General features: G+C 48.1%; 1 pseudogene; it reads right to left on the reverse strand.

The window, feature by feature from the left end:
- LOC112614342 overlaps positions 1 to 15,571 on the reverse strand; it is a 375,669-nt pseudogene that overhangs the window by 167,054 nt on the left and 193,044 nt on the right.

Below are 15,571 nucleotides of genomic sequence, written 5' to 3' on the forward strand. Positions count from 1 at the left end.
GCTCTAATCCTGTTTCCAGGCTAGGGTTGGAATCTTGCCACTCAAACGGTCTTAGTTCGCAACTGGCCAGAGTGACCGAGTGCAGCACGCATGTGGCTTAAAATTCTCACCCCCAGCCAGGAGTGAAAAGAGCAGGCAGAGAGCAGGAAGGAGGAGCCCCCAGAACATGCCTGCTGTGACGTTCTCACAAGAGACAGTCCTGCAATCAAGGCCTCCTTTCAAGATGTCCACGGACTCCTCCTGCACCATAACAGCCTCCAAGAGAACCAAGGAGGCGAGGAAAAATATGGGCACGGTGGCTCATGCCTGTAATCCCAGCACGTTGGAGGGGAGGCTGAGGCAAGTGGATCACCTGAGGTCAGGAGTTCGAGACCAGCCTGGCCAACATGGTGAAGCCCCGTCTCTACTAAAAATACAAAAATCAGCCGGGAGTGGTGGTGTGGGCCTATACTTCCAGCTACTCGGGAGGCTGAGGTGGGCGGATCACCTGAGCGTGGGAGGTGGAGGTTGCACTGAACCGCGATCACGCCACTGCACTCCAGCCTAGGAGACAGAGAAAAACCCTGTCTCCAAAAAAAAAAGAAACAAAGAAAAATATGGGCCTCATTAATCTGTGGGAACAACAGGAGAACACTGACTGACAGCTGAGGAGGGGCCCCCATAAACTCGGAGCCTGGGCACCCACGGTCAGCCCTCTTTGACCTGCCATTTCTTCTCCGATACCAGAAAAAAGCAAAGTGATTTTTTTTTTCCATTTATTTTTTCTAGAAAGGAAAAAGAGTGAAAAAAAAAAAAAAAAAAAAAAGAAGAAGAAAAAAAATCTCCCCAGTTGTAAGGTAAGACTATAAATTGGGAAATTATAGAAAATCAGAGCCTTTAACTTAATCCAACACCAATAAAAAGCAATAGACAAGGGATAATGATGGACAATAAATACGGGTACGTCTTCTAGTTAAATTACAGGGGCCGGTGGAAGCGCGGAGCAGCCAAGAGCTTCACGTCAGGGCTATTACGATGACTAATTTGGTTAGCGGCAACAACAGGCTTCTTGCGGCAAGGCCTGCCTTTTCCCATTTCCTCTCATTTTTACTATAACCATGTTTTTATTCTTACAGGCTGATTTGATTCTGTCCCGTGCTTTCAGAATTGTGTTTTTCGGATTTATAACCTGAAAGCTGTCTAATGGTTGTGACGTCCACACCTCGCTGTGCATTGCAATCCCAGTGGATTTTCCCTACACAGGAGACCACCCAAGGCCCTAGAAGGGGCTCCCTTGGCCTGAACCCCAAAGTCTCAGGGCTGTGTAGTCCCCAAAAGGGACATCTTTATTACCTCCAGGAGAGAACCAACTGTGGCCACAATTTACCTCCTTCCCACCACACTAGGCCAACTGACTTGATCTGCAGACACCCCCCTTCATCCCCCCAAAATGTCTCTGTTGTCCATCAGAGGATTTGAGTCCTACTGGAACCGTGGTCCTCAGGCGGGAAGGTGCCGCTCCGTGAAGCAAGCTCTGGAAATTTGTAGGGACGATTTTGGATGTTAGAGTGACGGCAGGAGGACGAATAGCATTGGGTGTTGTGAGGGACTTAGAGGCCAGGCTTCCTGCTGCATAAGAGACAGACCCACACAAAAAGCAAACTTTCCACATTCCTCATGACTGCAGGACTATGGGTAGTACTGCAAGACACCCGCAGTGGCAAATAATAATAAAAAATAAACCAGCGACTGGGCGCGGTGGTTCACACCTGCAATCCCAGCACTTTGGGAGGCTGAGGCAGGCAGATCACAAGGTCAGGAGATCGAGACCAGCCTGGCCAACATGGTGAAACCCTGTCTCTAGTAAAAATACAACAATTAGCCAGGCATGGTGGCGGGTGCCTGTAATCCCAGCCACTCGGGAGTCTGAGGCAGGAGAATCGCTTGAACCCAGGAGGCGGAGGTTGTAGTGAGCTGAGATTGCGCCACTGCACTTCAGCCTGGGTGATAGAGCGAAACTCTGTCTCAAAAATAAATAAATAAATAAAATAAACCAGCTTAGAATTATTGTAACCCAGACCCTAACTCCATTTTACAAAGTATGTCTGCACGGTTGAAATACACACTGGATTTTTCACGTGCACAAAAAGAAGATTGTAGTTTGTGCCATTCAGAACTTTACCAAAGGCTATTCAGCATTTTTGGAAAATCAGGTCATGGACGACAACACAAGCCAAATAACCAGGACAACACCACATCAGCCTCAGCAGCCGTCACACTCAGGGTGACTATGGACTTACACATTCCTATAAACTCACAGCATTCTATTGTGGCTCTGGTCCCAAAATGTCACTATGGAGAAAGAGTGTCACTAATTCTCAGTGGGCTCCTGCCATCCTTCTCTTAAATCCCAATATCCATTAGCAGTAGATGGGGGATCAGTCACTTTATTATGCACTGCGGTGTTACTGAGCAGGTGCCCACTGAAGTATGTAGGATTCTATTTTAAATTGTCTCCTTTTATTTCTCCTTTATACCAGGGCAAAATTTCTTTGGATGCTATACATAAAGGTTGGCTGTTTTATCTTTATGTTTCTCAGGGCAGTAAAAGTTACTGCAAAATACTTTACCTTTTGCAAAGGTTATTGCAAAGTACTTATATTAATACCATGAGGAATCTGGTCTGATCATTTTGGCACAGCAGGAAGTTTACACATAATACTGCTCACACCTAAAAATACATGACCAGGCCCTGAGTTGGCCCTGAGCTCTGATCACTGAGTGTCTGGAGTCAACCTACCTAATAGTCTGGACTTCACACTCGCAGATGGGCTAGGTTCAGGAACTGCCTTGCTCATCACAAGATGTTCCTTCCATTCCTAGGTGCTCTTCTCCCAGCCCAAGGCCTCCCAGGCTCTGCCTACTCCAGTTCTAGGCCCAGCTCTCTCATCTCACCTGGCCTCCCTGTCTCCCCATGTTTCAGTACCTTTCCCTCTCACTCTTTCACAAATGCCTCCCTTTCTACTATAGGGCCTTTGTACATGCAATTTTCTCCTACTGGCCTGTTCCCAGCTAACTCCCATTTATCTTTCAGGTGTTACTTTGTCTGAGAGGCCTCCTCTGACCCCCAGGTCAGGCCCTACCACCTGCGGCCATTTCCTGCAATGGCCACAGTTGTAATTAGCTGTGTCATTCTCTGCTTGACATCGACCTTCCTGACTGGTTCCTCCATGAAAAGAGGGACTTCTTCCAGCTTCCCTTCTCCCTGTACCCCCGCAACGGAAGGTCAGTGGAGAATCTGTCAGTGGAGCTCAATACTTACTGATGAATGAGTGAATGTACACTTGAAGCCTCTAAACATAAAACCAAACTCCTTTTGCAAAGTTCTTGAGACAGTAACAGTCTCCTCTCTATCTCCTTGAATGATAGGCAAAATGAGAAGGTGCACCAGAGGCCTTCAGAGTGAAGAATTCCTAGGAAAACCCTCACAAGGATGTCAGCTTCAGGAGGGCAGGCGTTTGCGACTGTTTCATTCACTGACACGGCTGGAGCCCCTAGCACAGGCTGCGGGCCACAGAAGGAGGCCAATAGATGATGACTGAACCACTCCATCAGCCACAGGAGGCCAAACATTGCCCCTGGCTTCTTACTGACCACAGCAGAATTATGGCACAGTGATGCATTTGAGATGGTTGTGAAGGAGGGATAATGGCCCATCAGAGGTGGGGTTGAACTATCCAGGCTTTGTGTCACCCACACCTCATTCTGGTAGGCTCAGAGCTGAACCACACGCTGTGAGCACAACGGTTCCACCTGCGAGCCAGCTTGGAAGGCTGGAGCTGTTATCAGCATGGTCCCTGTCTTGGCTGTGCTTTAGGTCCCTCTCCCAGGACCCCACAGGCCCCTCAAAATCAACCAGATGCTTGAGACCAAGCAGTCTTGCCATTTCAGAAGAAACCCTTCCACCAACGTCAAGTCAATCAGAAACACACGCTGCCCTGAATCCCGCCCAAGGCCTGAGCCTGTAACGCCTGGGAAAGTTTACCGGGCAAAGTGAATCCAGCGCGGACAAATCCTCACAAACCCAAACTGCAAAGGCCTGGACTCTCAGGGGACCAGGAGTCCCGGAGCGCTGGATACCTGCCCCACCTCCCGCTCACTCCCAGGAGTCACTCGATTAAGCAAAGAGATGACTGTGGATAGATCATTATGTAAAGAGTCTGGAAGGGCCTTAACAGAGTGAAAAGAAAACAGTGCATGGCTGAGTCAGGCAGAGAGGCAGGAGCGAAACAGACCCAGTGCAGGGCTGGTTTTCCTGGTCCCCTTCTCCACCCGGAGTGCCCGGAGAGCCTAGCAACTTCATAGCAGGTGGAGCTTCCTGGTACTTCCATTTAAAAGGCCACAGGTCAGAGGATTGTTATGAATAGAGGAAAACCCCTGCACTGCTCATGTCGAGAAAAGCCATAAAGAATCACCTTTCACCTTATGGAATAAATATTTGAACAAAACAGTGACTGTCCTATGGAAAAAAGGCTTCCATATGCCTCTCTCTGAGCACATGGTTCCCAACTCAGCTATATTCCCAAAAAAATCACATGTCATTACAAATTGTTACACTGCAAGTTATACTCAATTTCTCCAACCCAGAAACCTCCTGGCCTCCTCTCCATGTCATGCCCCATCTGCCTACATTTTTCCCCAGACGTCCACTGGCCGGCTCCTCCTCACCCTCCAGGTTTCAGCTTAAATGTCACCTCCTTCGAGAAGCCTTCCCAGATCTCCCTGGCTAAGGTCAGTCCTCCCAGGTCCCTCTCTTTCACTCGCCTGTTTATCTCTTTCGTGGTGCTCAGGACAATCTGAAAGCATCTTACCTACTTGCCTGATGACTTGTTTTTCTGTGCTTCCCCTACTAGAATGCAGCAAACGTGAGGACAGGAACCATATCTCTCAGCCGCACTGCAATCCCCCAGGGGTTTGGCTTAGCCTAGCAGCCGGCACTCAGTGCCCACTCAGTCACTGTTGAAAAAGGACTGTCGGGGATGCCTGCTACTTAAACAAATCATTCATTTATCCAACTCTATATGGGTAACCATTGCATGCTAGGAACTGTGCTGGATGCTTGAACCTCACCATGAATCACTTTATAGCAAGCAATAGCAAGTTTCTACCTCTCTGGCTTCTCAAGCTGTGCCTGGGCTACATTTCTGCCATGGGAAAGTCCAGTGAGGCCTCCGAATGCATGCATTGTGTTTGTGTGAATGCACATACGCACAACACACCCCTCCGGAGCCATCCCCAGGGGTGCTCTCCACTGCCTCAGGAGACAGAGCTCACAGGGCGAAGCCACCCACACAGTGTAACAATTAATACCACAGCATCCAGACCCACAATGTCACTGTGGATGGCAGCAGCTTCTGGTCAAGAGTTTCCAGCAGGTGCTGACTCTACCTGTGATGGTTAATTGTGTACGTCAAGTTGGCCGGGCCACGGTGCCCAGATATGTGGTCACACAGCATCATGGATGTCTCTGGGAGGGTGGTTTTGTATGATATTAACATAGAAATCAGCAGAGTTTGAGTCCAGCAGATTGACTCTCTCGTGTGGGTGGGCCCCATCTAATCAGGTGAAGGCCTGAAGAGAGAACCAAGACTGACCTCTCAAGAGCAAGACAAAATTCTTCCAGCAGACAGACTTGGAGCTTGAACCATAACCTTGGCAATGTCATGGGTCTCCAGCCTGTCCAACTACCTTGTAGGGTTTTTTGGGGTTTTTTTGGTTTTTTGTTTTTGTTGTTGTTTTTGTTTTTTTGTTTGCTTGTTTTTCTGTTTTTTGAGATGGATCCTTGCTCTGTTGCCCAGGCTGGAGTGGAATGGCAAGATCTCAGCTCACTGCAACCTCCACCTCCTGGGTTCAAGTGATTCTCCTGTCTCAGCCTTCCCAATACCTGGGGCTACAAGCACGGGCCACCACGCCTGGCTAATTTTTATATTTTTAGTAGAGATGGGATTTCACTACACTGGCCAGTCTGGTCTCAAACTCCTGACCTCAGGTGATCCACCCACCTCGGCCTCCCAAAGTGCTGGCATTACAGGCATGAGCCACACTGCTCCTGGCCATGTTGCAGGTTTTAGACTTGCCAGTCTCCTTAATTACATGAGCCGATTCCTTAAAACAAATCTCTTTTAATGCACACAGATACACATCTGATGGTTCTCATTCTCTGGAGAAACCTCATTCTCTGGTGAGCCCACTCGAGGGCTCCAATCTTACTTCCAGAACACAGTCATCTGTGGACACATCAGGATGACAGGGAAGGGACAGTGGATGGCAGGGGCCCCAGGCCTGCTGTATAAGACACCATGAGGTAAGAGCCAAGAAAACAGAGGAGGTGGCATGAAAGAGCTGGGTGCTGAGAGCCCTGCACTCAGCTGGAAGCCAATGTGAATTTGAACCCTGCCTTTACCACTTACAAGGGCATTATCTTGGGCAGGTGACTACAGGGCTCTGGGCTCCAATTTTCTCATCTGTAAAGCAGGGCTGGTTGCAGCCTCTGTATCACTAGGCTGTTTAACCACCTGGCCTGGTCCCCGGACATCTGTTTTTACTGTTGTTACATTTAATGGTAGCCAGCACTTGGCCAGCGAGTAGCCTCTCTCTCCCCTGGGGTCAATCAGGAGAAGTTTCTCCGCTGTCTCCCCGGAGTGAGAACAGAAAAAACAGTCACAAGAAGTAGCTGTTCCCTCTCCAGAGGGAGTCGATTTTAGTAGCAAACAGGCTGGTAAAGGGATGGCTCTGGATTAAATGCTAAGCAGGTAACAGCCACTTCCTCCAGCAAAGAATTCAGTAACAAAAAGAGGGAAAGTGTTTCTACACAGTCTGCGGCATCCCTGGAGAGAAGCGCACGGCTCTGTGCTGACCCGAGGGGGCACCTCTTATGGACCCTCCGTTATCGACAGACACCCTGGCGGTGGCTGCGAACACTGGGTAGGGTTTTAGTCTTATAGGTTCAATGGAATTGGTGCTTTTATCTGATGCTTTTAAATTATTTATTCCTTTCCAAAAAAAAAATTCAGCAACCCTCCTGCTTACAGACGTCCTGAATCAGATCAGGAATGGGGGTGCTGCACACATCCCATGGAGGTGTGGGTCTCGGCCAGCTCCTTCCAACACCCTACTTTGAGTAGGACACCGCCACAAGTCCCAACGTGCCCTGCAACTGCCCCAGACAGGTTCACAGTCATCATTTCCTCTTCCGTCAAGAACGGACTCACTTTAGAGAAAACGGCATCTTTGGATTTCACCTGAATGTTAAATCCGTTTTGAAGGAGACTCAGAGGATTTCATTTGGGTTTCTGTTTTGGGTTTTGGGTTCCATTTCCACGCCTTCCACCAGCAGCACTTCCACTCCAGACTTCCTGTCCCCTCACAATCTCTCCTTCCGCGGGTGAAAGGAAGCTAAAGCCGCTGTTGTGTTTGCACTGGAGCCCATGAAAGGCATACACCGCTGCAGACATAGGATCTGAGGTTTGGAGCTCTACCTGGAGCAGAAAGCTTACCTCTAAGAGCTGGAATGAGTCGGCCCAACTCTCGCCAAGCCCAGCTTTTGGGGATATGGGGGGTTCCAGGTGAGCTGGAAGAGGTAGGAACCTGAGGACAGTGTGGACCAGCAGGTGCGTGGGTGTCCTCCATGAAAGACCTCTTGTCACTCTCTCTTGCCCCTGCACCACCCCTTCTTCTCCACAAATCTTGCCCTGTTCAGCCAGACTTATTTCCCATATTCAAAGCGAAAGGACACATTCTGTCTTTCTTGGATGTGGGGACCCACAAGGAAGGAGGGGAGTCACATGGCTGACTTTGCACGATGGCCCGATTTGGTAATTAGCATATCTGGGTCTTCTTTCCCTGGAGGTCATCAACTTACCAAGAGACTTGGGGGCTATGGCAGGGAAGAGATCTCCATCATCCAGTACGTTTGGGGACTTAGCACAGAAAACACACTTGCTGGCCGGGCACAGTGGCTCACGCCTGTAATCCCAGCACTTTGGGAGGCTGAGGTGGGCGGATCATGAGGTCAGGAGTTCAAGACCAGCCTGGCTAACATGGTACTAAAAATACAAAAATTAGCTGGACGTGGTGGTGCACACCTATAATCCCAGCTACTCAGGAGGCTGAGGCGGGGGAATCACTTGACCCAAGGAGTCGGAGGTTGCAGTGAGCCAAGATCGCACCACTGCACTCCAGCCTGGGCAACAGAGTGAGACTCCATCTTAAGACAAGACAAGACAAGACAAGAAAGAAAGAGAGAGAGAGAAAGAGAGAGAGAGAGGAAGGAAGGAAGGAAGGAAGGAAGGAAGGAAGGAAGGAAGGAAGGAAGGAAGGAAGGAAGGAAGGGAGGGAGGGAGGGAAAACACAGACACTGTGAGCCTGGACTTCCTTTCCTCTCCACGTGCAGCTCCAACTCTGACATGGAGAATGTCACCCAGTTGGGGCAAAGAGAGAATGATGATGGTCTTTGACAGTATCAGCTCTGCCCCCAGACATGCTTTTCACTGACAGCGCTTCATACCAGGGCCAAATGGAGAGAGCATTTTACTCAAAATTCCAAGAGGCAACTAAAGAAGGAAATGTGAAATCCAACTGCAGCATCTTTCCAAAGATTCTTGATGACTCTTTACTCATAAACAAGAATTTGTCACATACACACTAAAATCTAGTGACTGTCTGAGGTAAGTACTCAAGGTAGAAAACAATTTCACTTGGCTAGCAAGGAGATGTTTCTTTGTCCATCCAACCAAGATCTACAGAGTGTCCACTATGGTTAAGACAACATGTGAAAAAGCAGGATGGACCAGATTCTGGCCCTCATGGATGTGACATACCATCGTAGAAAGAAGACATGAGCAGGCCGGGCATGGTGGCTCACAACTGTAATCCCAGCACTTTGAGAGGCCAAGGCGGGTGGATCACCTGAGGTGAGGAGTTCGTGACCAGCCTGGCCAACACGGCAAAACCCCGTCTCCACTAAAAATACAAAAATTAGCCAGACATGCTGGCGGGTAACCTATAATCCCAGCCACTCAGGAGGCTGAGGCAGGAGAATTGCTTGAACTGGGAGGAGGAGGTTGCAATAAGTCGAGATCGCCCAAGATCACCTGGGCAACGGAGTGAAACTCCGAATCAAAAAAAAAGAAAGAAAGAAAGAAAAGAAAGAGAAAGAAAGAAAGAAAAGAAAGAAAGAAAGAAAGAAAAGAAAGAAAAGAAAGAAAAGAAAGAAAAGAAAGAAAAGAAAGAAAGGAAGGAAGGAAGGAAGGAAGGAAGGAAGGAAGGAAGGAAGGAAGGAAGGAAGGAAGGAAGGAAGGAAGGAAGGGGAAGGAGGGAAGGAAGGAAGGAAGGAAGGAAGGAAGGAAGGAAGGGAGGGAGAAAGGGAGAAAGAAAGAAAGACATGAGCAAATCATTTCAAAACATCCTTTAGTAGAGGGAGAAGTCACTGGAATAAAATTAAAAGTGTTTCATGCCATCATCTCCTGGGAGAAAAAGGCCAAACCAGACCTAGAGGAAAATCAGAATCCTCACCCAAATGATCCAGACACCCACAAACCGAAAGTTATCCTGAACTGCCATGAAATGGGATTTTGCACAGTCTGTATTTTTAGAACTTTCTCATTCCTTTGTGCAGTCCTGATTTGACACAGGGGTGTGCACCTCTTACTCTCCAGATTAAAGAACTGTCATCATCAGAGCTTCAAATATGTGACAGAAGCCCCATATGGAAGAGCTGGAGACCACAGCAGCTTCCTGTGACCCTGAGCCACAAACACGGAACAAACATGCAGCCAGGGGAGAGGAGGGAGACCCACGGTATGGCCATTTCCACCAACCCCAAAAAAGCCCAACATATGGTCTTCAGCATACGCCTGGGGCTGCAGGCCGTCTGTGGCAAGTCAAGGCTGTTAGTGGACAAAGGCCCACTGTCACTGCAGGTCACTTTCTGAGGTCTTTCTGCTAAATTTTTTCAGATCACTTCCTAGAGAGTTGGTATGATCAGGAATTATCACTGCCACTTTACAGACATTTATGAGATATAAACATAGCAACACATTATAAATCGTCATTCTTAATGTGGCAGGGAACACCCATCTAACATTAGGAGAAGCATAGGCATTACTCAAAGACTATTTCAATCAAGTCTATAGGAAAATCAAACTATGATAGTATCAGTAGAAGTCACATGTTGCTAAGTTCAAAGATTCTCGGATTCTTGGGCAGAGAGGAGAGGAGGGAATTAAGTTGGAAGGCGGATAACTTCTTCCAACAGCAGCTGTCTCTAGTGCTGGTTTGTGGTTCCTAAAAATGTGGCAACTGAAAAAGCACATACGCAGGATAGCATACCTACTCCCTCTTCTGGACCCTGTGCCTTGGCAGACATTACTAATCAATCATGATGCTTTTTCCTGCTACACTTAGTGCCACAGAATCCTGCACAGAGTAATTCAGGCAACCATGAGCAATCAGGCCAAGTTGGCCTGCTCTTGCTCTCCCTGCTCTAAGAATCATCCTAAAAGCCAGTTGTCTTTATGCCTCAGGAAATCAGCACAGAGGAATAAAGTACTATTTTTCCATAGCCCTAAACAGATTTCCTACATGTGACTTTGACTTGGTTTGTCCTAAGTTATGCAAAAGGGTATGAACTCTTGTTTATGTGGGTAATTGTAAAACATAATGGAATCCTATGTTCTATATTCCTTAACAGCCACCCTGGAAGCTGATGTAATGTTAGTGCTTCCCAAAGACAAGAAAAATAGATGGCATGACCCCCAGAGGCCCTTTCTGGGTCAGATTTAAAGGGCTCCAGTGATCTAGTAATGTGGTCCACTATGATCACAAGATCAAGTGGATCAGATGAAAAATGCTCTGTAATCAAACGCTAGATATGTTCATTTTTGAAGCACCCATTTATATCAACTTCACCAAAAAACAAAAAGCTTTAGAAGCACCTCACAAAGAGCCTCATTGGAAACTAAGTGAACGGCAACTCCCTGCCTCCCACAGCAAGCTCATCCTCCAACAGAGATGCTATGAAAAGGATGACTTGGCTGAGAGTGTCTGGTGGACATTGTAAGGCACCATCCAGACTCCTTTTGGTAATGAAGGTCTCATACTCCCAGCTATCAGCCCCTTTCAGCAACTGCCTGCACTGAAGGATCCTGTCTTGCCAGAGGTCAGGCCAGTGTATACCCAGCCACTGAGGTTACAGGACGATAGCAGCCAGGCTCCTGGCCTCATGGGGGACAATGCTCAAATTCCAGCCCAGCTTTGGAGCACTCCTAAGGAGGCTTCATGGATACTGCATTCAGCTCACTCCTGCCTCCTTCTCCTCCCTTCCACAGATGTTCATCCCAAGCTGCGTCCCAGCATTGGCTTCTCAGGCAATCCCAGCTGCAAAAGAATGAGTGGTGGGAAGGAAAAGTAGCAACAGGCTAAAACGTGGTACATATGTGCCATGGAATACTACACGGCCATAAAAAGCAACAGAATTACGACCTTTGCAGCAACGTGGACGCAGCTGGAGGCCGTTATGCTAAGCAAATTAACACAGGAACAGGAAACCAAATACCGCATGTTCTCACTTACAAGTGGCAGCTAAACACTGGGTACTCATGGATGTAAACATGACAATGAGAGACACTAGGAACTGCTAGAGGTGAGAGGGTGGTGGGGGAGGTGAAGGTTGAAAAATAGCCCATCAGATCCTATGCTACTTACCTGGGTGATGGGATCATTCACACACCAAATCCCAACAATATGCAACTGACCCATGTAACCAACCCGCACGTGCGCCCTCAGAACCTAAAATAAAATAGTTAAGATCCAGGATACATGTACAGGATGTACAGGTTTGTTACAGAGATAAATGTGTGCCATGGTGGTTTGCTGCACCTGTCAACCCATCCCCTAGGTATTAAGCCCTGCATGCATTAGTTATAAAATAAGCATTTAAAAAAAAAAAAGTAAAATGCCACCCATCTTTAGAATCCTCCCTAAGGGCTGGGCACCTGGCCTATCTTTTCCGTTGCTTCTCACAATGTGAGTACGCCCATTCTACAGGCTAAAGGTGGGGACAGAGTTCAGAAAGATTAAGTAAACTGCCCAAGGTGATGGAGCTCGCCCAGTCTTGTTCCAAGACACCACAATGACAAACTACACAGCCTGTCAGTGAACTCTGAATCACTGAAACCTGCATGGGCAAGTTACAATAAACACGATTTTGATCAAAATTAGGTGGTGCTGTCTTTCAATGCACTTCAGCAGATGTTCACTGAGCCGTTTCCAGTGTGCTAAGAAATTCAACAAATGAGAGACAGAGTGCACACTCCCCAGCTCTTTAGTTTATTAGCCATGAGTGATTACCGATTGAATACCTACTAAGAGGCACATAGTGGGGATAAACAAATACATAAATCTGAAGGTGGCCAGGGGACACAAGGGGTCCCTAGGACAGTGACGGTTGGTTGATTTCTCCTTCTTTATCCTTAGATTACTGAGAAATGGGAATTGCAACGCCCTGAGCTTTGGGTAATAATGCCCAGGAAACCTCGCAAGGTTGTCACAGAAATGCATTTTATTTTCTAAACTACTCTGAGATGCTTGAACAAAAGGCAATGCCGGGCCTCAACAAGCCAGGCCATTGTAGCTCCGGAACACAAGAGCCCTTTCTGCCAAAATCAGGTTGGATGCAACACGAAACAGGCAGAGGATGATTTATAAAAAGAGCCAATTTCACAAGATGATTCTATGAGCTGCTCAAAGGTACAATCATCAAGGGAAGTGGGGACACAGGAGACAGCTAGAAAGATTTGTAAAAGAGGGTATTATATCAGTAAGACAGCAGCACAGGCAGGACGGGCCGCCCCTGCGCACAGAGAGGCAGCAACAGCTCAGGATAGGCCTGGCGTCTGTGGTCCCTTCGCCATGAGACAGGTGGTGGGGGAAGCTCAAAATGTTCCCTGTTGGACAGTGTGGGGGAGCCAAGATAAAGGGGTATCACATGGGAGTTATTCTGTGGTGATCGAACAGTTCTGAATCCTGGTCGCATTGGTTGTTACATAAATCTATACATGGGAGGAAACCGCAGAGAACCACACACACAAATGTGTACGGGTGAAAACTGGTGACAGTAAACAGGGTCTGTAGTTTAGTGAACAGATGGCACCAATGTCAATTTCCTGATGGTGATACTGGGCTACAGTTGTACAAGATGTCACCTTGGGGGAAGCTGAGGAACATATTCATAGGACTCTATTTACTACTGTTGTAACTTCTTGAGTCTATAATTATTTCAACCTTCTCCCTCTCCCCTCTCCTCCCTCTCCCCACTCCTCCCTCCCCTTCCTCCTTCTCCCTCCTCCTCTTTCCTCCCTTCCTCCCTCTTCCTCCTCCTCCTTCCTCCTCCCACTCCCTACTTATCTTCCCTGCGCTTCCTTTCTCCTCCTTCTCTCTGTTCCTCCCTCCTCCTTCCTCCCACTCCCTCTCTCTCCTCCCTCTCCATCCTCTTCCTCTTTCCTCCCCCTCCCTTTCCCCTCCCTCTCCCTCCTCCTCTTTCTCTTTCCTCCCCCTCCCTCCCCCTCCTCCTTCTTTCCTTCCCCTCCCTTTCCCCCTCCCTCTCCCTCCTCCTCTGTTTCCTCCCCCCTTCCTCCTCCCTCTCCCTTCCCCTCCTTCCCCATCCTTCTCCCTCCTCCTCCCTGTCTCTCCACCCTCTCCCTCTTCCTCCTTTCCTCACCTCCTCCTTCTCTCCCCTCCTCCTCCCCTTTCTTTCCCCTCCCTCCCCTATCATGCTCCCTCTCCCTCCTCCCGCTCCTTCTCCCTCATCCTTTCCTCACCTCCTCCCTCTCCCTCCTCCTTTCTTCTCCCCCCATGCTCCCTCTCCCTCCTCCTCCCTCTCCCTACTCCTCTTCCCTCCTCCTTGTTTCTCCTTCCACTCTCTGTTCCTCCCTCCTCCCTCCTCCCTCCTCCTCCTTCTCCTCTTCCCCTTTGCTACATTCTCCCTCCTCCTCTCCCTCCTCTCTCCTCCACCTTTCTCCCTCCTCCCTCTCCCTCTCTCTCTTCCTCTACAAACAATGTCATGTTCAACATCCTTCAACATACATCTTTGCCTGCTGGTACTTTCATTTGCATGTGCTGGATTTTCAGGAGCAAGAAGGCTGAGTCAAGAGGTTTTTGTTATTTTCAGTTAACAGGTACGGCCTAATTGCTTTTCAAGAAAACGCTTCACTTTGAGCAACAGTGTACAGACACCCTTTCCCCTTTATTCCCACATGCAGCAGGCATCATGGTTCTTTTCGTATTCTTGACATTCACGCAGCTGAAAACTGATAATGAGTTTGGGTTTTCACGTCACTAACCATGAGCATGCTTTCACATGTGCTGATGTCGTCTGGATTTGCTCACCCAGCAACGGCCTCTCCATATCCATTTTTCTATTGGGTTTCTTAGGCTCATCTGGATGAGTAAGTGTTATTTGCATATTCCTTGCAAAATATCTTCCAAGACTATTATTCAGCTACTGACTTCGGGATCTGTGTTGCCACTCAAATGTCTTTTTTAATAATTAAAGAATCAAATAAGCCTGGCTCTGGAGACTCTGTGTTCCCAGGCCCTCCTGGGCTGGAGCTGATTGATTTTCTTCTTGGGCTCCCTGGGCCAAGGAGCCTCACTTGAGTCTCCATGCATGGCTTCCCTTACCTCCTCAGGGCCAAGATCCTCCCGAGACTCACGACATCCTAACTCGCCCCATTCTCTCTGCTGAAACCCGAAAAGTCAAAGCCACACTTGCACGTGGACACCCCCAAGGCCCAGCTTCCATTTGGCTTAGCAGAGGAAGGTGAATTCGGTTTAGAAGTAGAGGAGAAAGAAGCCCGGCTCAGGCTGCTGCCCTCACAGAATCCCATTCCTTCATTTAAGAAGGTAGATGAAAGCCGGGCGCCATGGCTCAGGCCTGGAATAATCTCAGCACTTTGGGAGGCTGAGGTGGGGATCACTTGAGGTCAGGGTTTTGAGACCACCCTGGTCAACATGCTGAAACCTCATCTCTACCAAAAACTACAAAAATTAGCCAGGTGTGGTGGCCCATGCCTGTAGTCCCAGCTACTTTGGAGGCTGAGGTGAGAGAATCACTTAAGGAGGTTAAGAATCCTAGCTTAAGAATCACTAGGAAGCAGAGGTTGCTGTGGACACAGGAAGGGGAACATTACACACCGGGGCCTATTGTGGGGAAGGGGGAAAGATAGCATTAGGAGATATACCTAATGTAATGATTAAAGGGTGCAGCACACCAACATGGCACATGTATACATATGTAACAAACCTGCACATTATGCACATGTACCCTAGAATTTAAAGTATAATAAAAAATAAAACAAAACAAAAAAAATTAACTGAAAAGAAAAAACGCTTAAGAACCTGTAAAACATCTTTATTTTTCTCTAAAAAGTTAAAAAAAAAAAAAAAAAAAAAAAAAATTTTTAGGGGGCAGGGGTTGCAGGGAGCCAAGATTGCCCCCCCGCCCCCCACCCTGGCGACAGAGTGAGACCCCATC

The sequence above is a fragment of the Theropithecus gelada genome, chromosome 20, assembly GCF_003255815.1.
Source record: "Theropithecus gelada isolate Dixy chromosome 20, Tgel_1.0, whole genome shotgun sequence".
Lineage (NCBI taxonomy): Eukaryota > Metazoa > Chordata > Mammalia > Primates > Cercopithecidae > Theropithecus > Theropithecus gelada.